General features: G+C 39.2%; 1 protein-coding gene and 1 long non-coding RNA gene across 6 annotated transcripts in view; one reads left to right on the top strand and one right to left on the bottom strand.

Annotated features, from left to right (window-relative positions):
• PHACTR1 (phosphatase and actin regulator 1) overlaps nt 1–24,739 on the bottom strand; it is a 555,031-nt gene that overhangs the window by 393,833 nt on the left and 136,459 nt on the right. The window lies entirely within an intron of this gene.
• The window catches only part of LOC106558259, a 97,564-nt gene that overhangs the window by 54,787 nt on the left and 18,038 nt on the right, over nt 1–24,739 (top strand). The window contains exon 2 of the long non-coding RNA XR_005384338.1: nt 22,131–22,445. This is a non-coding gene — a long non-coding RNA (uncharacterized LOC106558259). The remainder of the gene's footprint in view (nt 1–22,130; nt 22,446–24,739) is intronic.

Below are 24,739 nucleotides of genomic sequence, written 5' to 3'. Positions count from 1 at the left end.
GAGAAATTCTGATCCAGAAGGATCTCACACAGGTGGTAATATTTTAAGAATACAGAGTATGAAGGTTATTTAGGCAGAGTAAACATTAACAAGGACCCTGTGGATGGCAGAAAGGAGGGTGTGTTTGCTACACAGTGAAGAGCCCAGCTTAGTTGGAATGTAGGGCATAGGGCTGAAACTCAGAGTTTAAGGGATGGGAGTTAGGGCTGGACCATCACATAGAATCGCAGTAGGACCGTCACTATGGTATAGAAGGGCTAAACAAGAAGGTAGAGGTGCAATGTGTTGGGGATGGGGCTGGACCATTAGGGAGAGGTACAAGGGTTAAGATAGGCCTGGACTATTCAGCAGATGTCCAGGTAATATGAGGTAGAACTGGATTATTAGGTATATGATACAGGGGTGGGAAATGGGCTGGGCTATTAGATAGGAATTGTTGACGGAAGGACCTGGATGTCATACTGAATTTTTTCTTCATTCTGCATGCCCTGGGGAAGCACTGCCAGCTCCAAGCTGGGAATCTATCAATGGCCCTGTGAATGTCTTTCATGGCTCAGAGTTTTACCTGAAGCACAATCATGGCCCAGAAGTGGATACAGATGATGAGGAGCATGTGGATGGCAGTGAGAAGAGACTTGGATGAAGAGGGGAGTATGCTGGACCCTCCCTCTAAATTATAAAGAGAATTAATGAGGACAAGTTACCCAAGACCTGGCCCCTAGCAGTGGGCAAGATGTAGACTACTCTCACCTAGAAGAGGTTTTATGGAGTGGATCTATGGATAGAATTGAAGTTCCTGGCTTTTGGTGAAGGGACTGCCAGCATATACTAATTTCTCTTTGTTCTAAATTAATAGAATGCCTGCCCATGGTCTAGATCCCAAACATATATTAAACGATCCATAGGTTTTCATAATGTGTTTCTAGTTCCCTGAATGGTCCTCTGGGAAAAGACAAGGAGGTGCCATTTGCTTTTTCAGGGTATTAAGAAGGCATTGTGATAACTTTCTTCTCTGTTCCCTTCCCTCACTCTTTTCTTCCTGCTTCTTCCACTTTGTGTCTTTATTCAGTATATCCATTATCCATCCTCAGTGCTATTTTGGTGAAAATGATGGAAAGTCTTGATCTACACATCTTGATAGACTATATAGCATGTCTCCCACTCCCTCTTTGCTTCTTATGTCCTCTCCTCTACTTCTCTATTTAATTTGACATCTTTAGAAGTGTCTTTTCATAGAGAATTAATCTTTAGAGTTTAGGTTCAGATAGGATCATGAAAAACAAACAAAAAAGAGACAGTTGTCATTTCTTAAGGAATCATAGAGCTATGGTGTTAGAGGGGGTCCTTCCATGCACTGGTCAGCACCTGAACTTCTGATTCCTGCCAGAGAGTTAAGACCATTAATTGGTGTGAATATATGTCAATATTCCTCTGGAAACAAAGAGACCTGTCCCATACTTGTCCCAGACTGTCCCATAGCTTTACCCACATGAATGGTGGGCCCTTGTTCCCTCTTCCTTCCGTCCTCCAAAAAATTGACTTAAATGGAGTAGGTAACAAAAGGAGGGGAAGAAAACCCCACAACTTGTAGACCTATATCTCCCCATCTTGCAATCCAGGTTACTAGGACTTCAGAATTCTTACTATTGACAATGGAAGTGAATTCATATTTTGTGAAAAGCTGCTATATGCCAGGCATTGGAATAGGGCTCTGAAAATGGGCTGGGTCTCGAGTCAGGTTGCTGGGGTCAAAATTCTAAGTCCTCCATTTATAGTGATTTGTTGAACACTGAGCTAATTAATGTCTGGGGCCAGTCACTTGCCCTATCTGGACTTTAATCTCACCTGTCAAGTGGGGACAATAAATGAACTGGAATCATTATTGTTACTATGAAGGAAAATGAATTAATACAGGCTACGCAATTGAGAGAGCGTGGCAAATAGGAAGGGCTCAACAAGTATCTGCTAAATGACTTTTCCTTTAATCCTTGAAAGAGTCTGACCAGTTAGGTAATGTTATTTCCAGTTTGCAATGAATCCAGTAAGGTGCAGCTCTCCTCTGGCACCTTGCAGAAGCAGGCATTGAAGACCCCATCAGATACAAAAGGCATAGCCTGCCATTATGGTCAGAGAGCTGCACAGGGGTCACATGCCATGGACTTGGCTTCTGACCTCCAAACTGAATTGACCAGGGCACCACCAGTCAAATGCCCAGGACAGTGGTCAAAAGGGACCCTTGCCCAAACACACTGCAAAATCCACTTTGCTGGGGGCATAGCTGTTTATTTGTTTGTTTTCATCAGTGCCTGAAGCAGCTTAGCAGTCCTACAAATTACACTATTGGTAATTAGCTATGTGAGCCCAGAGAAGCCATGAAATCTCTCCTGGATTCTCGTCTCACTTCATCTGTGAAAGCTGGTAGTTAAACTGGATTACTTGCCACCCCCTTAAATTCTGTGATTCTCCAGCCTGTTACTTACATAAGTCAGGTTCTGTGCCTTTCAGGTTTATAACATGACTGCTCTGCTTGGGAGGGCTGTCCTCATAGAGGTCATCCGTTGTCCCCAGAATAGAGGACATTTGTGTCCTGTTCTCTCTCTCTCTCCTTCTCTTTCTATCTCTCTCTGGGTCATTATCTTCTTCTCTCTGTCTCTGTACCTCTCTCTTTTACTTTTTTCTCTCTCTCCTCTTTCTCTCCCCACCACCAGTTCCTAACCATTATCTAAGCTCAAGCCTTAGTAAACACAACAGGCGACTGGCGGGGTGGTGAGAGAAAGGAGGAGAAATGAAAGCATTTTGCAAAGTGGGACTCTAGCCCACTAACCCATAAGGGACCATGTGTTTCATTTGAAAGCTTTATTTTAGTTCAACAGCAGTAAAACACACAGAGACTAGTTTGGCACCTACGGGCCCCTTAACTCCCTAGCATACAATCCTGCAGAAAACAACTACCATCTATTGTTGGTGTTTCTTTTCTGTCACCAAAGCACTGAGTCTCTTTTCAGTAAGGCAACTTGCATAATGTTTTATTTGCAGAGGGAAGTTAGGCGACCTGCGGAGGCTCCTTAACCTTTGGGAACATAAATGGAACATTCTGAATACGCCTTCTCAATTACCCCATCTCAACCTGCAAAAACTGGCATGTGTGTGGGAGGAAAGAGGATTGTGCAGGCTGAGATTTTTAGGCAGCAATTCTTTCTGACATAAAGAATAAGAGTGCTGGGCTGTAGGGGAAGAATTCTTGAAACTTTTCCATTCTCTTCTGGGGAGAGAGGAAGCAACGAGAGAATTTCAGAAATATAAGGAACCAGTCCTATTTTTTAAAAAAATATTTATTATTTATTTATTTATTTATTTATTTATTTATTTATTTATTTGAGAAAGAGAGAGAGAGAGGCAGAGGGAGAGGGAGAGGAAGAGAGAGAGAATGTCAAGCAGACTCCCCACTGAGCCTGGAGCCAGATGTGGGACTTGATCTCACAATCCTGAGATCATGACCTGAGTTGAAATCAAGAGTCAGACACTTAACCGACTGAGCCACTGGGGCACCTCATGTAAGGAACCAGTCGTTTACACAGGATATGGGTGGAGAGGTGGACAGAGAGGAAGAGGTTAGTTAAGATAGCCTGGAGTGAAGTCTAAAATATAATCAAAATATTTGTCTAACTTCTTCCCCTTACCAAGGAAAGCTTGGGTCCTATAATACATGAAATCTGTTTGCTTGATGTACCATTTGTTCTGGATGAGAGGAAGTGAGAACTTTAAGTCTGCAATCACAAACATCACCATCAGCTTGAATTACTTAGGCACAGTGAAAGTATAAACTCTTTGATATTGTTTATCGTAATGGTTCTTCCCTAAAACTGTTGCTTAGGCTGAGATTTGCTGGGTACCATGCCTATTCACAGATGGTGTAAGACATAATTGAAAGAGTTGTTTCTCTTTCCTGTATCCCTCTTTGAGTGAGAAAGAGAGTAATTTGGAGTCCCCTTCAGCTGTTCCTGTCAGAGAGTAGTGCCTTTCTTAGAGAAAGGAAAGCATCAAAAGTTCGAGTTCCCCCATTGAAGTTCGTTATGGAGTCACTTGTATTTTTTGAGGGGAGGACAGAATCATAAGGCTTTACAGCTGAAGGAATATATAACATCAAACCTCGCAAGCCAAAAATTAATCTCCCAAACCAGGGAGGCTAAGGATACTTGCTGGGACAATGTAACAAGTCCTCTGAAAGTGGAACTGTCCTGGAAAATCAAGACTTTAAAACTTTTAATTTTATAGCTTTGCAAACTATAATATTTGAATAGCACTGATAAGTAGAGAATGAGGAAGCCTCCATAATGACCCTTTAGGACTGCTTTGAACTACCGAACAACTAGCACAGGGCCTATGAGAGAAGTATACAAGGGTGCCCAGTAGAGAGAGTGAAAAGAGTGGGGAACTAAAGATGAAAAGAGCACAGAGAGAGGGACTAACTCACACATCTGGATCCATGAAGCAGTTATTTCAACACTAGCCTCACACTGGAATCTAGGTGGAAGGCAGCAGGCGTGACTCATCAAATCAACTCATCAGTATTAAAAGATATTATTTTGCTCCCGTGATACCATCACTGTCTAAGGATTTCACCAATCTGAAGCAGTAGTGTGAATATGAATGACATGATAGGTCGTCATTTCCTTCTCTCTCTCCCTACTCTTCCCCCAAGGTCATTGGCAAACTGTCCTTCTGCTAGAGTAAGTGACCAACTCTCCTGGTTTGTCCAGGCTGAGGAGTTTGCTGGAATGGGGAACATTTCAGTTTTAAAAGCTGGGACCAGTATTTGGGCAAATTGGGCTGCATCGTTCACCTGACCTCCTACCTGTTCTCCCCCTACTTCCTACTCTTGCCTACCCATAGGTAGCACTAATATGCCAGCACTAACACACCAAATTCAGTTGTGCAGATAGAGAGGACGACTATTCAATCAATGACACAAAGCAGAAAGTCAGCAACAAAAAAGGCAGGTGACTATGAAAAGCTGGGCTATAGAAATCAAATCTGAAATCTTTTAAGCTACTGAGGAATCCCTCAATGGAAACCAAGTCCTATGTGCTAGTCTGTGTAGAGCTTCATGTTCATCTCTTGAGTTTTCATCTGATCTTTTCAAAATGACAAATTAGCTGAAGCAACTATTTCTTAGCCATTAAGACTCAGTGTTGAGGTATAATTCCTCTCTAAATTACATGGAGTTTGAAAGAACATCATCCTTTTGAACCAGCAGCATTGAAATCACCTGGGAATATGTGGGGCTAATTCTTAGGTTTCCCCCACCTCTCCAGCAACTCAATCACATACTCTGAGGATGGGACTCAGGAATCTATATGTGGACAACTCCTTCAGGTGACCCCTCTTATACATGCAGCAAAAATTTGAGAAACAGTGAATTAATGTACCCACACCTTATCTTCCTTACTTGTGATGGACAGTCAGGGATTAGTAAGAATGCCCAAAGAATTCAGGCATTGAGCCTACATTACTACTCTATGTCAAGGACAGGAAAGTAAGAATCTTGGACATCCCCATCAACAGAAAATATTTCACATGGTACCAAATTCACGACACCTTAGCATCCTGTATGAAACTCAATGTTATCTTCTCTGCTCCTTGCTTACCTTGCCTAGATTTGCTACAAGTAAATTTCATAGATCATAAATTGCTACCGAACCAGTCTTCCCTGAACTGCCACTCAGCACCTGGCTGTCCCTGCAATTCTGCAGAATCAATTGAGCTTTATCTTTATTTTAGCATTACATTGAAGATATTTTATTATTTTAAGAGTGGGTAAAACATAACCATTGTTATGTGAACCATTTTGTGAAGAAGGTAAACAACCAAATCAATGATCATTTTATACTGTAAGATGAAACAGTGATTATTCAAACTTGACTTTCTAAACCTCATTTAGAAGACACACTTATTTCCTAAGGATGCTGTACTGGACTGTCCTTCTGTGGTCAGATCCTGCCTGCGGCTGTTGGCCTTCAAATGGGAAGAACTCTTTCCAGACATTTCATAATCTCTGGTCTTTACCGCCCTTCGTTTGGATTAGTAAAAACAATGGTCATCTCACTATGTCAGTCTTATGGACTGAATGTTTGTAACCCTCCAAAACTCATATGCTAAAGTCCTAAACCCAATGTGATGGCAGTTGATGGGGGTACTTTGGGGGTAAGCAGGTTTAGATGAGATCTTGAGAGTAGAACTCTTATGATAGGCTTAGTGCCTTATAAGGAGAGGAAAGACCAGAGATCTCTTTCTCTCCATCATGGGAGGGCACACCAAGAAGATAGCCATCTGCAAGCCAAGAAGAGAGCCCTCACCAGGAACCAAACCTGCAGACACCTTGACCTTGGACTTCCCAGCCTCCAGATCTGCGTAATACACGTCTGTTGTTTAAGCCTCCGAATATATGATATTTTCTAGCAGCCTGAGATGGCTAATACATACAATAAAGATTCCAACTTCATAACTTCTCTCCCTACACTACTGGTTAGTAAATGATGCTGTAATTATCAAACTTTAGAATTCATGAAGCCCTTTCATGGATCATTGAGAGTCCCCATTTACTGGTGAAAAATTCAGGTTCTGGAAGCTGAAATGCCTTGCTCAGAGACACAACTGATGAGGAGTAGTCCTTAGATAGAATCCATGTCTTCCTTTTTTTTTTTTTTTTTTTAATTTATGATAGTCGCACAGAGAGAGAGAGAGAGAGAGAGAGAGGCAGAGACACAGGCAGAGGGAGAAGTAGGCTCCATGCACGGGGAGCCTGATGTGGGATTCGATCCCGGGTCTCCAGGACCGCGCCCTGGGCCAAAGGCAGGCGCTAAACTGCTGCGCCACCCAGGGATCCCGAATCCATGTCTTCCAAAGCAGAAACCATTGTTCTGTCCACTGCAACACAGTTGTCCCAATTGCACAGAGGTCTCCCTAGTCACAGCTAGGTATGAATGCGCTAATTTATATCTCAGCTTGCTCTGATTAATTGGTAATGGAAAGCACACAGAGATGTTCTTAGTCTCTCGAAGTCCCTAAGTTGTCCAGACATTATCAAACAAAGTGGAACCTTTTTAATTTCCTTTCTTCTTTTTTCTCAACCCTGCTAATTGCATTGGTGACCTTGTGCTGTATGATAATAATACAGCAGGAGTGTTGGCCTAGACAGTGTTGGACTTCTCAACAGCTAAGGGAGTGATAATAAGACACTGACCACCCCCCTTCCCTCTTGGGCTTGAAAGAGAGTAAGATACAGCCCTGGAACAATAAGCATCACTGTGATAAGTATCATTACTCCATCTGTGCTAGTGACCCTGATAAGGACACAGAGATGCATTTCTCTTTTTCTCACATTCTCCCAGTTCTGGTGATTTCCAGCTGACCTGGCTGTGACTCCACTGTATTTGATCTGTAGATTCCTCTCACCTTCACCTCCACCAACATATGAATCATTCTTAGCATAATATTTAACATATACATAATTATATCTATTATATACTCTATTATATATTAGTATGTTTTTTATATATTAGTACATTATATACTAGTATATATGTTAGTATATGTCAATTACTATCTATATGTCCATAAAAAGTTTATGTAAAGTGTGTATATATATATACAGGTTCATGTATATTACAAATATATGTTTATATGTACATTATCCATTTATTTCAAATGTTAACTAAATCTGACATCATCAAAATTACCTATTGTAGTGTAGGGTCAGTTATGGGCTCTACTCAAATGTGCATCTGATTTCTAGCTTGCCAGAAGTGATGAGGTTATATTTCACGCTTATTATTTGTATAGTGGAAAGTATGACTAGTTATGAGTTTAAAGAAGAGCTAAAGAAAACAACCAAGAAAAACTTGGGTAAACTGGGTTTCCATAGCTGACATAAGTAAAACAGAGAGCACAACTGCCCTTCTTTTAAGAGGACCAAGCTCCTGTGTGCATTCAGCATGCTTATTCCTCTCAGAGCAGATGACCTCTTTGTCTACAATAGTGCAATGATGGGAAGTCACTAGGTAAAGCATTTACTACTCTGTTTCTTCTCTTCAACTCAATATATATTTCACTATAACACATGGCTAAGGGGTGTCTAGGTGGCTCAATTGGTTAAGTGTCTGCCTTAGGCTCAGGTCATGATTTCAGAGTCCTAGGATGGAGCCCTGCGTCGGGCTCCCTGCTCAGTGGGGTGTCCACTTCTCCCTCTGTCTCCTCTCCTCTGCTCATGTTCTGTCTCAGTCTCTTTGTCTCTCACTTGAATAAATAAAATAAAATCTTAAAAAAAAAAAAGAACACATGACTAACACGCACGTTCCAAATTGAGGTTCGTGGATTAACTGTCCCAGCCTAAGGAAAGCTGGGAGATGCCATTATTATTCACACATGTTTCTTTAACAGGACCTGTGTGTAGTCTAAATGAGATCCAGATTTGCAGAACCTTACACACACTGCCTTTCGTCTTCTGAGCCGGAGACTTGGGTGACCATTTTTCAGCCTCTCCATGGGTCCTTTCTCTCAAGAAATCAGAGCCATGGCCATTTGCCTAACTCCTACACAAACAAAAATGTTTACATTTTGGAAATTCGTTTCTAATTTATTGAGGAAATAGTTTTTAGTCACCAGCATATCAAGAGTGTGTGAGATGTCTGGGGAAGAAAAGGCACAGCCCTGCAATGGCATTCTGTCTGTGGACCACATGCTTAGGGTAGCGACATTCTGAAAGTGGTCTAAAACTATAAATCTACTTTATAATGTTGCCTGCCTTGCCCAACAAAAGTGGTATAGTTTATGTAATATACCAGCAATTAATCTTGTAATTGTCAAGCAACCCTTACATCATAACCTTGGAACAACAGTGCACTTAAGATACCATTCTAAAGCCATGGTTGAGAATTTTTATAGAAAACCCAATGGTGCCTTATGGATGTTGAAACCTCTTAGCCCTAAAAGCCCTGTGTCTAATAATACCAGCAATGTTTAAAAGGTTCTCTCTGGAGAATTTCTTGTGCATTTGGAATTAACATCTGTTGTCCTTATGTATTAAGAGTCCATGTTAGTTAATGATGGTGAACATATTGGTTCTGGGCAAGTGTACAAAGATATGGTTAATGAGGCACCATCCATAACCACGAAAAGAGCTCAATCAGCATTTGTGGCCAAGCAGGCTCCTTGGATAATGGTCTAATTCTTAGCTCTGTTCCCTAAGACTGAACTTTGTACACAGGGCTCTGGAAGTGTGTTTGCTGCTACTGTAAAACAAATGAACAAACAAAAACCAAAAAACACCAAAAACCCTAGATTGCTACCTTCTCTCAATGCCTCTGGACTTTGGTCTACATAACACCCACCATGGTATCATGTTTAAATATCATTTAGTACACACTACTCATACAGTATAGAATTCCTGATACACTTGAAATATACAAGCCATGGCAAAGGCTTATCAGTATGTATAGAACAAGAAAGAAAAGCTATAAATTACTTATTTGTAATGGTTGTAAGTGTCATTCACTGATATAGATAGTGTAGGCTTGGGACAGTTCCTTCATGGTTATATACCAAGCACTATATATTTCAATAGGCAAAAAAGTATGTGTAGGTGGTAAATAAAAGAATAGCCAGTAACTTATGATGGTAGTGTCCAAAACTAGCAATTATTTTCATTAGCTCCTTTTTGTTTCCTGCCACATCTTATTAAGTCATTCTAGTGAAAGTGTTTGCATTTACTATAGTTCTTGGAGATATTTATTACTTCATAGGAAATTCTAAACTTGGAGTCTAACACCACAGGTTTTAGAATAAGCCAGCATCAAAAGTTGGCTGTGAGACTTATTAGTTGTGTGATCTTGAGTGAGTTATTTATTCTCTGAATCTCAGTTTCCTCCTTTATAAAATTATCATACAAATATTTACAACCTTATGCAGAAGGACTCCATAAAAGAATTCATGTAAAGCACTTAGCACTAGGTGGTTTCAACACTGTGTGAATGGTTGATACTTTAATATCCAGACTTTGATCTCCAAACTTAGCCACACACTTAGAAAGTATCTAAGGAAAGTATTGGTATTATCACTATTTGCCCTGTTGACAGATGAGAAAATAAGGCTTCAGTTGTGATTATCCAATACCCTGGGAAGTTATATATGTACCTGTAAATTCATGAATTACCTCAGCCTTCTAGGGGTATGATCACCATGAATTGACCTCCCCAAGCCTCATGGGCACTGGGGTCTTGACAAAGGGAATTTCTGTAATAAAAAGTATGATATCTAGACTCTTGGGGAATTCATCAATATTACTGTGAGGTCACTTTAAAAGGTCTTCCCAGTCCTTTCCTAAACTCATTGTGTGTTCTGTGTTGACTTCCATAACCTCCATTATTTCAACTCTCGTATTGCATATCTCTTCCTCCACTCTACAGTAAATTTATTGAAATCAGATTGTATTTTTTAATCTTGGCCTCCCAAATGCATAAAACAGGAGCTGGCATGGAAGAAACATTCAATACTTGTCTGTTGAATGACTGCAATGACCTGACCAAGATTGCAGTGAATAAGTGGTGAATTCAGAACTTAACCCTAGATCTTGTGACTACACATCCCTTATTTTGTGTCCACAGAGTTTGGCTGAAGCGGGGTGATTGAATCTCATGTCTTAAGAGTGGGAGAATCATAACCAGTCCTAAGAGGCATTAACCCTGGTAAAAGGCTAAAAGATATGGTCTCAGGCTTTGGTGATATTAAAAAAACTCCAAACTATAAACTCATATTGTTAGCTGATTCAGTGTGATTATTTTTATCAGCAGCTGAGTAATATTTCTGCCTAGGAAAATGTTAGTATTTTTTTTTTTTAATGAGCATGCAACTATGTTAATTTGGTTTTAAGTGCTCTAAGTGTAATTTATAGATCCTTTTTCTTAGGGTAACACTTGACCTAATTTTTATCTAAGCAATGAATTCCCATCTAATTGTGGCCCACAGGCAGGAAACAGCTAATAGGAAAAATGAATACAAGCATTCTGTGAATAAAGTCAGCATTTGATCTAGTTCGTACACAGAACTATTTACTGAGAACAGGAGATTGCTTTCCAGATTCTGTGTTTGGGAATTATACTTTTCTTAGTTGGCTACTTGCATCTGTTTGAAACACAGTACTTCACGAAGAGAGTAATCTTTGATTTCAACAGAGAATGAACAAGAAGAGGCCTCAATTTTCATGGGCTGAGAAAGATTCTGAGATTTCATTAATACCACATGATCCCTTTCCTGGTCCCATTGCTCAGGAGAGCACATTCTCTGTCTTTAGTCCTGAGCAAAGATGAGAACGCTCAGGGTGCTCCTGGCTTGTTTCTCAAGCAAAAAGGGGTTCCAAGAACTGGTTGAGGCAAAGTAGCTAAGGTGGGAGAATTTAGGATCTTGATAATGAGTCCTGATGATGGTTAGACTAAAGATGCAGCAGGAAGTAGGATTCTCTGTAACCACAGGGCTCTTGTATATGTGACTGATCACAAAGGAAGATTTGCTTTTGTTCTTGCAGTAGTCCTTTAGATAATTCAGGAAAGAGAGAATTTTTGGAATTAAACTTAAATAGACTGTGACCTAATGAATTGAAGAGACTAAACAATGATAGGTCCCCTGAGGACCCAAGAAGATAGGGCAGTAGTTGACTTCTGGTAGACTTTTCCACTGGTAGACTCCCTTAAAACCATCATCATCAAAATCATCAAAAATATATATATATTGCCTTTGGTCACACTCTTATTCCAGTTTAGCAGCTTTCGATTGTGACTATTAATTTCAAGGTTTACTATGCTTTGGGCTGTACAGCTCTGGAATTAAGAGAAATCAGGAACTGACCGTAAGTCACTCTGCCAGGAAGTGACCAAAATGATAAATTCCTGACTTGTATTCCCATTCATTCACACATCAGATTGTTCTCATGTCGTTTGCAGATTCAGAGCCAAATTTCAAAACATAAGGTATTCAGGAAGTCCCTGGACAAAAGCCATCCATCACACAGTGACACTTCCATAGGTACACGACAAAGCGAATGTTTTATCAGGATTTCCAGGATTTGACAGAAACAAGTTAAATGCTAACAAGGTGCAAATATCCTCTGAGACAAGCAGGTCAACCAAAAATACATCCTATTAGCCTGGCCTACTACCCTACATCTGAGGAAATGAAACAAAAGAGAAACATATACATTTCCATGACAAAACTTTAAGTGGCTTTTGGAGGACCCTCGTGCTTGGCAGCTCTTTGGAGGAATGGGTGATTCTATTTATGGTTCTATTTTAAAGAAATTGATTAGATTAATATGTGTATTATTTTCTCCTTCCCAACATTTCCATTACCTCAGGAAAAAAAATTTCCTATGACATTGAAGGTCTTGAATAACATGACTCTAAGTTACTTTTGCCCCCACTTTATACATACCTCAGAACCCAGTCGCATGGGATCATCAACTCACAGAGTTCCACAGACACACACCATGTGCCTTTGCTCCTGTGCTGTCCCAGTAAGGAAGGTTTGTGCTCCAAAGTTGTCCCTGCTGACACCATAGTCATTCTATAAAGTCTTATTTGAATACTTTCTCCTCCAGGAAGCCTACTCTGTTTCAACCACTCAGAATAAATTGTCCTTTCTTTTCATTCTTTTAGCACATTATTTGAATCTCTACTTACCATATATAAGCATATATATATATATAAGCATATATATAAGTATGTGTGTATGTATATATATAACTGGAGTCATTATTGGTGATATGCCAATTGTGGTTAACGAATCAATCTCATCCCCTCTGCCAAATTTAATCAATGTCTTTTGCCTGCCCGGATGTTGTGTTGAGGATTCTGAAACTATGTCCACCAGTGGAGGGGGAGGGGGAATGTGATCAATTAATGGTGTCTGCAAGGAACAAGGACAGTGGTGACACCCTTGCCAGAGATTTGCCATTTCTGCAATGGACTAAACTTTTCAAGTGTTAGGATTATTTCTTATTTGATTTTTATACATTCTAAAGTGCGTTGTGTTTTTTTTTTTTCTTTACATTTAATAGGTGCTTACTATATGTCCTGTGCAATGGGCAGTGCCAGAGACTTAGGTTAAAAGGAAGGATGAATTGTTGATTATTCAAGATGTGATATGATAAAAAAAAAAAAAAGGTTTCTGACAGAGACCAAGGATTGCCTGCCTAGAGGTTTTAGGACACACATTACAGCCCCTCTGTGTAGAATGTTTTATGTCCAGTGCTGTCAAAGCAACGCGATGCATTCGGTTACCTCTTGGTACTCTTCAGATCCAAGAGTCAATGATTTCTAGAGATTGTTACTATTTTAGCACGGATGGATAAGGAGTTTATATTCCAGAAGTAAGTTCTAGAAATTTTGCATATCATACCCTTAAGTCAGATTCTTCTGATTTCCCTTTGTAAGATTTTAATTATTTTCTATTGTTAGTTGGGTTGTTTTTACAGGGTTGTGTGAAGGGAAGGGAGAAAGGTATGAATCACCCTAGCTGTGGGCCATTGCCTGGCCATAGTTGGGTCATTGATACTTTAAATTGGCTTCATGAGAATTTCTCTTCAGGACCTTGGTCCTTCTTACCACATAATAGAACATACCCATAAGTGTTGTTCTTAAATAGTAGAACCAAAGCTCCTGAAATGCAGGACAAGAGAGGAAAACATTCAGCACAGCACTGCATAATAGTTTACAATTTTTCTTTTTTCTTTTAAGAAAATTTAGGGAGTGCCTGGATGGTTCACATGGTTAAGCATCTGCCTTCTGCTCAGGTCATAATCTCAGGGTCCTGGGATCTAGTCCTGCATCAGGCTCTTTGCTCAGCAGGGAGTCTGCTTCTCCCTCTGCTGTGTTCTCTCTGTCTCCCTGTCTCTTTCTCTCAAATGAATAAATAAAAAAAATCTTTTAAAAAATGAAAGAAAATTTAAGGTCTAAGTTCAAAATTCTTTAGTTATTAATAGGTATGTGGAATCTGTCAGACTATTAAGGTGATTTGGAAAATCAAAATAGAGCTATGTGAAATATATGATACTACTCAGTTCCTGAATCCTATGTTTAACTCATCTTTACCACCATGCCACATTATCTTATTGGATATGTGTGTAATTAATGATAAAATGGTATTTTTATTGCTTTAGACTGTTATTACTTATATCTGTCTTCTTCAGGAAATTTTTAGGGGGTTGACTAATTACAAGATTTGAGTATTCTTGTATTTCCTTGCATTAATGTCTTCTAATGCCATTACAGTCCACCACTATTCCCAATGGTACTTTGTTTCCTTGTGTTACCTTATTAATGTCCTAGATTACTATTTAAATTTGTATCTATGTATCATCTTCCAAGCTTCTTGAGTTGACTATTTAAAATTCCAAAGCTTATCTTGTATCCTTTTCATCTCTGGCTCAGCACCCACTTCCCTGGAACATGGTAAGTAGTCTCATTGATCAGTCCATTCAGGAACATGTTTACATGGATCTATTGCCTATGTATGAGTGTGGAATGATCATGTCCCAGTTTGTACAATCTGGGTAAGGAATAATGTTTTAGATGTGTGAACACACAAACTTTCGTAAAATTGGGAAGAATTATACTATATGGGTGTATTAAAACAGGGCATTGGAACACCGTTGTGGGTTTAATGATGTACCCTCTGCAAAAACAAAACAAAACAAAACAAAACAAAAAAAAAAGATGTGTTGAAGTCCTAAATTCCAGCACCTCAGAATAGGATTTTTGCAGATTTAAGGAATTTAAAGTAAAGTTATTAGGATCAGTCCTAATCTGATATGACTGGTGTCCTTATAAGAAGTTAAAATTGTGATATAGACAAGCACAGTGGGGAGGTAATGTGAAGACACTGAAGAAAGACCACCACATGATGGGGTGATGTATCTACAGGCCAAGGAATGCCAAGGACTGCTAGCAAATACCACTAGCTGAAAGAGGCAAGGAAGGACCCTCCCATACAGTTGACAGAGAGATCACAGCCCTGCTGACAGCTTCACTTCAAACTGCTAGCCTCCAGAACTGTGAGACAATAAATTTCTATTGTCTTAAGTCACTCACTTCTTGGTACTTTGTTATGGCAGCTCACAGAAACTAATACAGATGCTGAATAAGGCTCTAGGCTCCTGGGAAATCCAAATGAGATCAAAAGAGATTTTTTTTCTACAAGGAGGACAAGTGATGGAGTAAGTTTCCCTTCTCCAGGCACTGTCATATAGGAGGAATGGCAAATCTATTTCATTCATTATGCAAAGTCGATTTACCAGGGGTGGCTGCCAGGAGCACAGGTTGGGAAGAATTTTGCATCTGTATCTGAACTTGGTGGAAAAAATACAAGCGTCTGTTAGCAGTAGCTGCAGTGAATGCAGAGGAAGAAGCAGGTATCAGGAGAATGCAACAGCAACCGTTATTCTAGTAGCTTCCTGAAGTTGAGAAGGAGGAAGGAAACCAGTGCAGGGTAGGCGTGGAGATAAGAAGGGGTAGTTGAGGTGAAGAAATAAAATTTGACTGAAGCAAAAGGCAAAATGAATCCTTGAGACTCCCAGTTCCAGTCCTGGCAGTCAAATCCTGTGACGTGCTGGGACAAGGGACGCAGAAGATAAGATCCTCCCTAGATCTCAAAGCCAGTCCAGGAAAAAGAAGCAGACTCTGATTTTTATAGAATGAAGTCCCTAGGGAAATCTCAGGGACTAAGCAATTGACTCCTTCAATTTGAAGAAATGTACATTTATTTGTTTTTTGGAACCTTAAACCTCTTAACATAACTTTATGGCCAAGAACTATATTTCTGTTTTGTTTTTCAAATACTCATAGGAGTCCTGGGGACAGAAGAGGGAAGACCTTTTCTGCATTATTTTCTGATTATCTGAGAATGGGAAAGCCATTAAATACTGTACAGAATACAACATTTATGAACATGATTGTTGGTGTCCTAGCTGGTGCAATCTGAATGCTCCTAAGCCTCACCAGCTCTGGCAAAGCACTAGCAGTATCAGTAACAGCAAAATCTCAAAACCCACTGGCTCCTGCCCTTTCAACTCACATGGAGTCCTGGCCTTCACCTAAGCATCACTCTGTTATTTTTGAGTCCAAAGACTACCTCTCCCGCATGCTCACAGTCCAGCTGTCAGCTGCAGTGATGGGTGCTGTCGATTACATTCTTTCTCCTCAGATCTGACTCACAATCCATGTCTCCATTGGGTTTTGCCTATGGGCTCTCTCCACAAGGGGTTGCAGACCACCCATCATCTTCTTCATCCCGCTGCTCCCCCAGCTCAGGGAAACTCCCCTTCCGAGTAGGTGCAAGTGTTCTTATAAGTTGGTGCTTGTAGGTCTGGCTGACTGGGCTACCTTCTTGGGCCTGCACCCACAGAAACCTAAGTGGGTTATATAGTGGCTCTGCTGCCAAGTCTTCTAGAATTCCAAAGAGGGGTGAGGTTTTCCTAATAGGATCATTCTCTTACACACTCCCAGGGAGCTTCTGTTATTGCTCATAAGCTGAGAAACTGTAGCATCGAATTCAGTAGTTTCCTTACTGCCATACCGGGTGATTCCTGCTGGGGAGAAGTGGAATCCTCCTCAACCATTGTAGGGTGTTGCATTGTGCAGAATGAACAAAGCGTCATCTGCAGAGTAATTTGAGTTGTAGTAAGGAAGAAAATTACCTGCCTTTGAAATTCTAGATAGAATAATCATTGATAATTGGTGGTGGTCAGATTAAATGTGCTTTGAGAAAGGCAAAAAAAAAAAAAAAGTCTCCATTTCCTTGGCATTTTAGTGGTTCTCATGAATGTCTTGATTTTTCAGCTGTTAATCCAGACTCTTACAGCACTTTCTTTAAAAGAACAAAAAGAAAAAAAAAAAAAAAGAAAGATTTGCTTCCTTTAAATTGAGGTGGATTTCTCAAGGGAATTTATTTAGTGTTCTCTGATGGCAGAAAGCCATTTGAAAATAAGTTCAGAACCGGCAACCTAGCTATTTTTCTCACGTCTGCTTACGTTCCCATGTCTTGTCTTCAAAGTGATCAGTTACACTGAAATGTTTATCAGGATGTGCAACAGAAGCTATTAAATGTCATTTAAAGTGAGCTAATCCTCAGGCATATTGCAAACCAATTGTCTTGAGAAACCTTTTTATCAAACTCCACTACCACTCTCCTTTCTAAATGAACTGCTATAAAATTTCCAAATAAACGTCTCCACCAGTTGCACTGAATTTTTAATTGAAATGAATTGGTGCCTTGATCCAGCCCAATGGAGCCTGAAGGAGCTTGGGAAAAGGAGATGGTAGGAAGAAAGAAACATGAAACAACCACCCTTATGTATATTAGTGTTTAGGTAAAAATCTTGCATATTTGAAATACATGTATGTATATTTATGTATGTTGGTAAGACTATAAGCAGAAAACAATGGGCATGACTTGGTCTTCCATCAGTAAGTGATTACTTCTGATAGTTAAAGGTCAAGATGTGAACACACAGGCCTAATCTCCATGTGGTTGGTTAATTCGATTCTATTTATAACGTGTTATTGGTCCAGCTTAAAGCTGTGGCTGGATTCACAAAAATCCAGGTGCACTGTTGCAAGGGTAACATTGAATTATTATGGCTCATTTATTATACTATTCCTTGTGTATATAATGTACATATACTAGCATCACTCAATGATCAGCTGTTGTTCCCAGGAAACACTCTCCTAACCATGTCAGGATGAGGAGGTACATCAGAACCTAAATAAAAAATAATATATGGGAAATTGCAAATAGTTTAAAACCCTCTGTTAAATGGTATCATTGAGAAATAAATTGTTTTAAAGAGGTACATTTTGAGGAATGTTGTTTTGCTCCTTTAAACCCTCATTTTGTTTTTTTAAAATCAATTTTGGATGGAAATATCTCCAAATATATTAGGTATTTCCCAGCCTTTGGGAATAGAGTCTCCTGAATATAAAGCAACACTTTTTAAATAGCTTATTACTGGAATACTGTACCACTGAAACATCTTGGCATGTATTTTGTAAATTTTTTCTCTTCTTACTAGATGGCCTTAGAAGGGTGCTCTCATTGGGGTTTTATGGCTGTTTTCATATTTTTACCACTTCTCTCTGGGCTAATAGGTCCTAGCCACTATCAATATTAGTATTAATACTAACATTAATAGCAATAACTATATGTGTATATATTATTGATTCAGAGCTCTCCATTGATCTATACCTGCTAACACACACACACACACACACACACACACACACGGAGCACTGGTATTTTTGTTGTTGTTGTTTGTTTTATTTTTTTTAAAAAGATTTTATTTATCTAAAAGAGAGAGAGTGCAAACATGAGCGGGGGAAGGGGCAGAGGAAGAAGCAGTCTCCCAGCTGAGTGGGGAGCTGGACATGGGTGGACTCAATCCTGGGACCCTAGGATTATGACCTGAGCCTAAGACGAACACTTAACCGACTGAGCCACCCAGGTGCCCCAAGTGATAACATTTTAAATTTCCATAGTTACAATATTTCTGTGGGGTTAATATTGTTAAATTAATTAAATAAGGAGGCCTTTAGACAAAGGTGGCTTTAATGTCTTAGTAGCCTAGTAAGCAAAATCAAACCTAAGCATGAAAAGCCTCAAGGTTAAAAAATTGAAACCTAAGAACAACCAACCAAAAATTGCCAACTGAGCTTTCTCAAATAATGCAACCCCTTACGTTTCTGCCAATCAAATAATTTCCTTACCCTGCCTCTGCTTCTTTGTAAAAGTTTTGTCCCTTGTTCCCTGTCACAGAGTGAGGACAGGTTTGTGTTGTCCAATTTGAATTGATTTTTGCTCAAGCAAGTTCTTAACATTTTTAATATGCCTCAGTTTATCTTTTAACAACACCATTTCAAAGGTTAACAAGCAAATGTATAACTGTAAAAAGCCTAAAAAAGCATCCAAAGCTCTTGCCCCATCTACACATAAGAAATCTGATTTTGATGAGTAAGCAACATCAGGTGAGTGCCTTGTGCTCTGGACCTTAAACTCAGGGTCTACCCAAAGCTTTGTTCTAAAAGGGCACCCTGCCCATAGGGCACACTCACCTAGCAGTAGGGATCCTTAAATATGAAAGGAAATGGGACTTGTGAAAGCAGAGTCCTTAGAAACATTGCTATGTTGAGGGAAATTTGCAGTGTAATCCCAAAAGGAATATTTGACAGGTGGCATCAGAGTATTCCATTTCCATTGCATTTAAGATCTTAACATTTAAGAGGCACCCGGGTGGCTCAGTCAATTGGGTGTCAGACTCTTGATTTTAGGTCAGGTCATGGTGTCACTGTCATGAGGTGGAGCCCCATGTCCACTCTGTGCTGGGTGTGGAGACTGCTTAAGAGTCTCTCTCTCTCTCTCTCTCTCTCTCTCTCTCTCATGTTCTGCCCCTTCCCACATAATCACCCCTTCATGAGAGGTCTTTTTCTCTTAAAAAAAAAGAAAAAAAGAGCATAACATTTAAGATCTCTCTCTTCGATGTGAACATTTATCAATCCGTTCCCTAGGCAGACATTTATTAAGCTCTTCCTATGTGCCAGGCAGTCCACCAGGTACATGCCCTGAACAACAGTCAAATACCAACATGATGGCTAAAGTCATCCTTCCAAAGGGAAGTCTTTATTCCATAGTGTTGAAATCTGTTTTATTTTTTTTAGAAATGGTTTCAAAATATTTCCTTTCCACAGTTCTTACTTTTGCTATCTGCAAACAAATTACATTTCAACTATTTACCTCATGGGCTTGATTTTGGAACATGAAGAGGAAGAGAGACATCTATGTTTAGCAAGTGCATGGGGTCTGCTCACAGCAAATTGTTTACTCTATCAGATGAAATTTTAAAGGCAATACGAGAGCTCTTTTAAATAAATCAACATTACTTTTGCAGAATCTAAGAGAATGCTGTCATTTGATGAGACAAATGCCCTTTTAAAAGGGATAAGATAACCTGCATCACAGGAACGCATGTGAACAATCCCGTAGCAGAGCCCACAGAAGGAATTTAATAAGCACAGAGATCGGGTGCTCCAACCTGTGGGGAGCATGCTAAATAGAAGCATTAACCTCAGGAGTTATCTTCCTTTCAGGCATATTTTTTTTATAAATAGTACACAACAGCCATATATATGATAATAATCTCAGCACATGAGAGTGTCTCTGTGCCCAGCAGAAATAGTAATCCTGGAGGTGAAATGCCTGCTGTGCCATGGATGACAATACTGCCATCTGATGCAGAAGGAATGCTCAGCATTAAGGGGATTCTTCACTGTGACATGTTTGTACTCCATTCCTTCCTCCCTGCAGAAGAATGAGCAAGTGCCTGGCAGCACAGACTAAAATACACAGGAGAGAATCGGGAAGGATTCACAAAACACCTGGTAGCATATGTGATGGGTAACACCTAAGTATCATGGGATCTGGTGAAGAAGAAAAGAGTCCAAAATAACTTACGGCGCTTCCTCACTTTCCCTATAGATCATGCAAAGATTTATAAGCACATCATGCACATAATCACACTGTAAATTTTTTAAAAAGTTTTGAAACATATAGACTCTAACACCCAGATGCAGTTGTGCATAACTATGCACACAAACATATACAAACACCACGCATACACCTGTTGTAGTTTTTTAAATTTGTGTCTTCAGAATCTTATTCTGGGGAGATTGCAACCAAGTGACCCTTTGTGCAACCAGGTGATTTGTGGCTGCCTGTTGCTGTTCAAGCTTTCACTGTACTTATTTGTTTCTACCATTAGAAGGCTGACATGGGAGAGAAGTTTCTCTTCTAGACCTGCAGATCCTTTAGCTGAGGTCCTGAACTCTCCTCCAAGACGTCTCTTCACCAATTTCGCCAGTGGTACCTTCTGCTGCTGTTTTCCCTACTTCTCTAATGCTTATTTCTTTCCTTAAATATTTCTCGAATCATTGCAGGCTCTACAAGACAGATATCCCCTCAAGTCCATTCAGTCTACAATACAGTGTTTCGTGTATGTTAATGACATTCTACTATTTCCTGAAGTTGATTACCGATATAGAAACTCCTAAGAAAAAGGACTTGGTCTGTACGCTTTACCTGAGTGGCCCAAATGCTTAGAACAACGTCTGTACCATCATCAAGAGCACCAAGACCTGTGCGCTTACCTACATGATTGCAGCTCCTCTTGGCTGGATGGTTGATTCTTAGTTGAAATTTAAACTTCATTTAATGTAAGAGGAATCTAAGAGTCAGAGACACTGACCACTTTGTACAAGGACACATAGCTGGTATGGACAGAACTGAAGTTCAGACTCATATCTATTTGACCTTAAAACCTATTTTGTTTCTACTACAATGTATTTATTCAAAGAAAAAAAAGGCATTTATGGCCATATAAAAGGTTTACATAAATGCAAATATTAAATTGACCTGTTCTGGGAGACCTGAGTGGCTCAGTGGTTGAGCATCTGCCTTTGGCTCCGGTCCCAATCCTGGGGTCCTAGGATGGAGTCGCACATCTGGCTCCCCGCAGAAAGCCTACTTCTCCCTCTGCCTGTGTCTCTGCCTTTCTCTCTGTGTCTCTCATGAATAAATAAATACAATCTTAAAAAAAAAATGACCTCTTCTGAATGAAAGGCAAAGGGAACTTTGCTCATAGATTGCCAAGATGTCATAACCAATATGAGGCCTGTTACCTATATTATCTCCTCTGCTCAATATCAGGTCTTTCTAACCATGCTTTGAATATCTGCAAAGCATAGTTGCTCATATAGGACTGTAATCCTTGACCTTCCACTCATTGGCAGTGGGAATCAGTTGTCAATTTATGATGCATAGTTTAACACATCATGTATAAGGAAACAATGATTTCCAAGCAACTGGTTTACCCCTCAGCTTCAAAAGAAATAGATATTTCTAAGTTAGTGTGTGTGTGTGTGTGTGTGTGTGTGTGTGTGTAACTGCTAGCTCCCAGTCTCCTTGCTCTGCTTTCCCCAACCTTTTAGCATCATCACCAATGCTAAGGCTCCTTGTTTGTATTTCTTCTTTTCTTCCAGACTCCCATACAATTGTCCTTGAAACGGAAACAATGAAAAGGAGATCAGTCAAAGACGAGAGGTGTAAGGTTTCTGCTGTCCATGCTCCCAGAGCTAAAGTTCTTAGAAGACCTACGGAAGTGACATTTATTTTAATTTCTTCAAAAATCGACTCAAATTGATTACTGCTCTTAGCTAGTCAGGAGAAATTTTGCATATTCTTCTCACTCTAGGGGATTTAAACAAGAGAGACGGATGCCACTGGTTCCAACTTCAAGATACTTGGATCATCAAAACATCACCTCAAGGTCTTTCTACATAACAGATGACAAAAAAGTAACTTTTTTTTAAAGAAAATGTTTATTTCAGATAGCAAATGAAGGGGAGATAAGTCAAATTGTAAGCCAGAAGATATATATATATATATATATATATATATATATATATATATATATAATTATGTGTTAGATGTACATTGGGCCTTATGGTACATTAAAATTCTTTAAATAATCAATCATTACAGTGTATTCATGTTAGTTTTTTGCAAAACTTAGAAAAATATCTTTACTGTTAAATGCATTTATTAAAATGTGTTTTATTATTTATTTTTTAAAGGTTTTTAAATTTATTTATTCATGAGAGACAGAGAGAGAGAGGCAGAGACATAGGCAGAAGGAAAAGCAGGTTCCCTGCAGGAAGCCTGATGTGGGACTTGATCCCAAGACCCCGGGATCATGCCCTGAGCTGAAGGCAGATGCTCAACTGCTGAGCCACACAGACGTCCTTGTGTTTTATTATTTAAAATAATCTTTACAACTTGAAATTATATACTTTCCTTTAAATGGATCATCAGTAATTTATGACATTGGGCCATTATTAAGGTCACACAGCCTTCTACTTGTAACCTTGTTATTACAAGAAAATATGATATACTTTTATAATGTATTTTTCTTAGTAATGTGGGCAAAAGTTCAAGATTTTCTTTTTTTTTTTTTTTTTAAGTTCAAGATTTTCTATGTAGTGTATAATACTGAGGGAAGACATGAAATTATGCTTTAAATAATTAAGTTAACTATACCTGAATAATGCAAATTAACCATCTGGTTGCTTTTAGAAATTTTCCAATTAGATTTTTAAGGGTAGAACATTAGATAAGCAGCAGTTTTCATAGTCAAATATAGTTTTTCCTCATTCTGATTTTGCATACATATTTTTATTTATTTTTTTATATAGGTCTCTTATTAAGTAGCAGAAATACAGTGTTGGGTGGTTATCATAGAATAAAAGTCCTTATTTCCAATGGCATAAAAATAACCTCTCATGATTGCTTTGTATAAAGCCATAACACTGAAGTAGATTGTCAAGGTAATAATAAGTGGTTCTAAAGAGTACTTTTTTATTTTTAAAATAAAGGTGTAGAAGCCCTCAGGCAACTAAAACAAGTTGCTTAATTAAGTGATAATACCAGTAGAAGAGAAGATTGTCAGCTCCTAACTATTCCCACAAGAGATACACCAAATAAAGCAGGATACTTATCAAAATGAATTTTAGTGTAAAATTAAAATGTTTACAGCACTCCTTCCCTGCCAACTCTATGTGATTCTTTAAACAAAGTACTTATTTTTAAAACTATCAGCTCTAGTCTCTCTCTTTTTAAAGATTTTTATTTTTTAATTTGTGAGAGAGAGACAAAGAAAGCATGAGCAGCGGTGAGGGGCAGAAGGAGAGGGAGAAGACTGCCGCTGAACAGGGACCCCAAGGTGGGGCTTGATCCCAGGACCTTGGATTCATGACTTGAGCTGAAGGCAGATGCTTAACTGACTGAGCCACCTAGGCACCCCTCTAGTCTCCCAGTTTGAGAGTTGAATGTTACAGTAAACACTGAAATATCAAACTACTCTGTTTGACGGACATTTCTACCCAAGCATGATAGAAATTTTATTTTAATCGTCATCAGCATCTTAAAAATTATTCTTATTTTCATAGTGATATAACAAAACTGAAAAATCTTGATATCTGATGCTCAATTTATATATATTGTGCTTTTCTCCTTTCAAATGGAAGTGTACAAAGCAGGGAAACTCTGAAGACCCAACTGCATCTTAACAAGATCCTTCCAGAACTTAGCAAGTCCAAGATTGTGGCCTCTTCTACCACCTTAGTACAAATACTTCGGTTTTAGTAGGATGATGTTACTATACAGCGAGCAAGAAAAAGAAGCAAGTATCACATTAGTCTAATGGAAAGAACATGGCCTTGGAGTCAGAGCCCGATTTGACAACATATTTGATGTCTGACCTTGACTGTGTCACTTAATTTCTCCAAATCTCAGCTTCCTTATCTCATAACTTAAAGGATTGTGAAAATTAAAAGAAGTATAAATATATATATTTTTAAAATTCTATTTATTTATTTGAGAGAGAGAAAGCATGCAAATGGGTGGAGGGACAGAGGGAGAGGCAGAAGTCAGACTCCCTGCTAAGCAAGGTTTGATCCCAGGACCCTGAGATCACACCCTGAGAGCCAATGTCAGATGCTTAACCGACTGAGACACCCAGAGGTCCCAAAATAAGTAAGTATATTCAAAGAACTTACCACAGTGCTACTATGCAATAGACTAGAAAGCAACA

This window comes from Canis lupus, chromosome 35 (assembly GCF_011100685.1).
Source record: "Canis lupus familiaris isolate Mischka breed German Shepherd chromosome 35, alternate assembly UU_Cfam_GSD_1.0, whole genome shotgun sequence".
In the NCBI taxonomy this organism is placed as follows: domain Eukaryota; kingdom Metazoa; phylum Chordata; class Mammalia; order Carnivora; family Canidae; genus Canis; species Canis lupus.
This window is presented reverse-complemented; position numbering and strand designations above follow the sequence as displayed.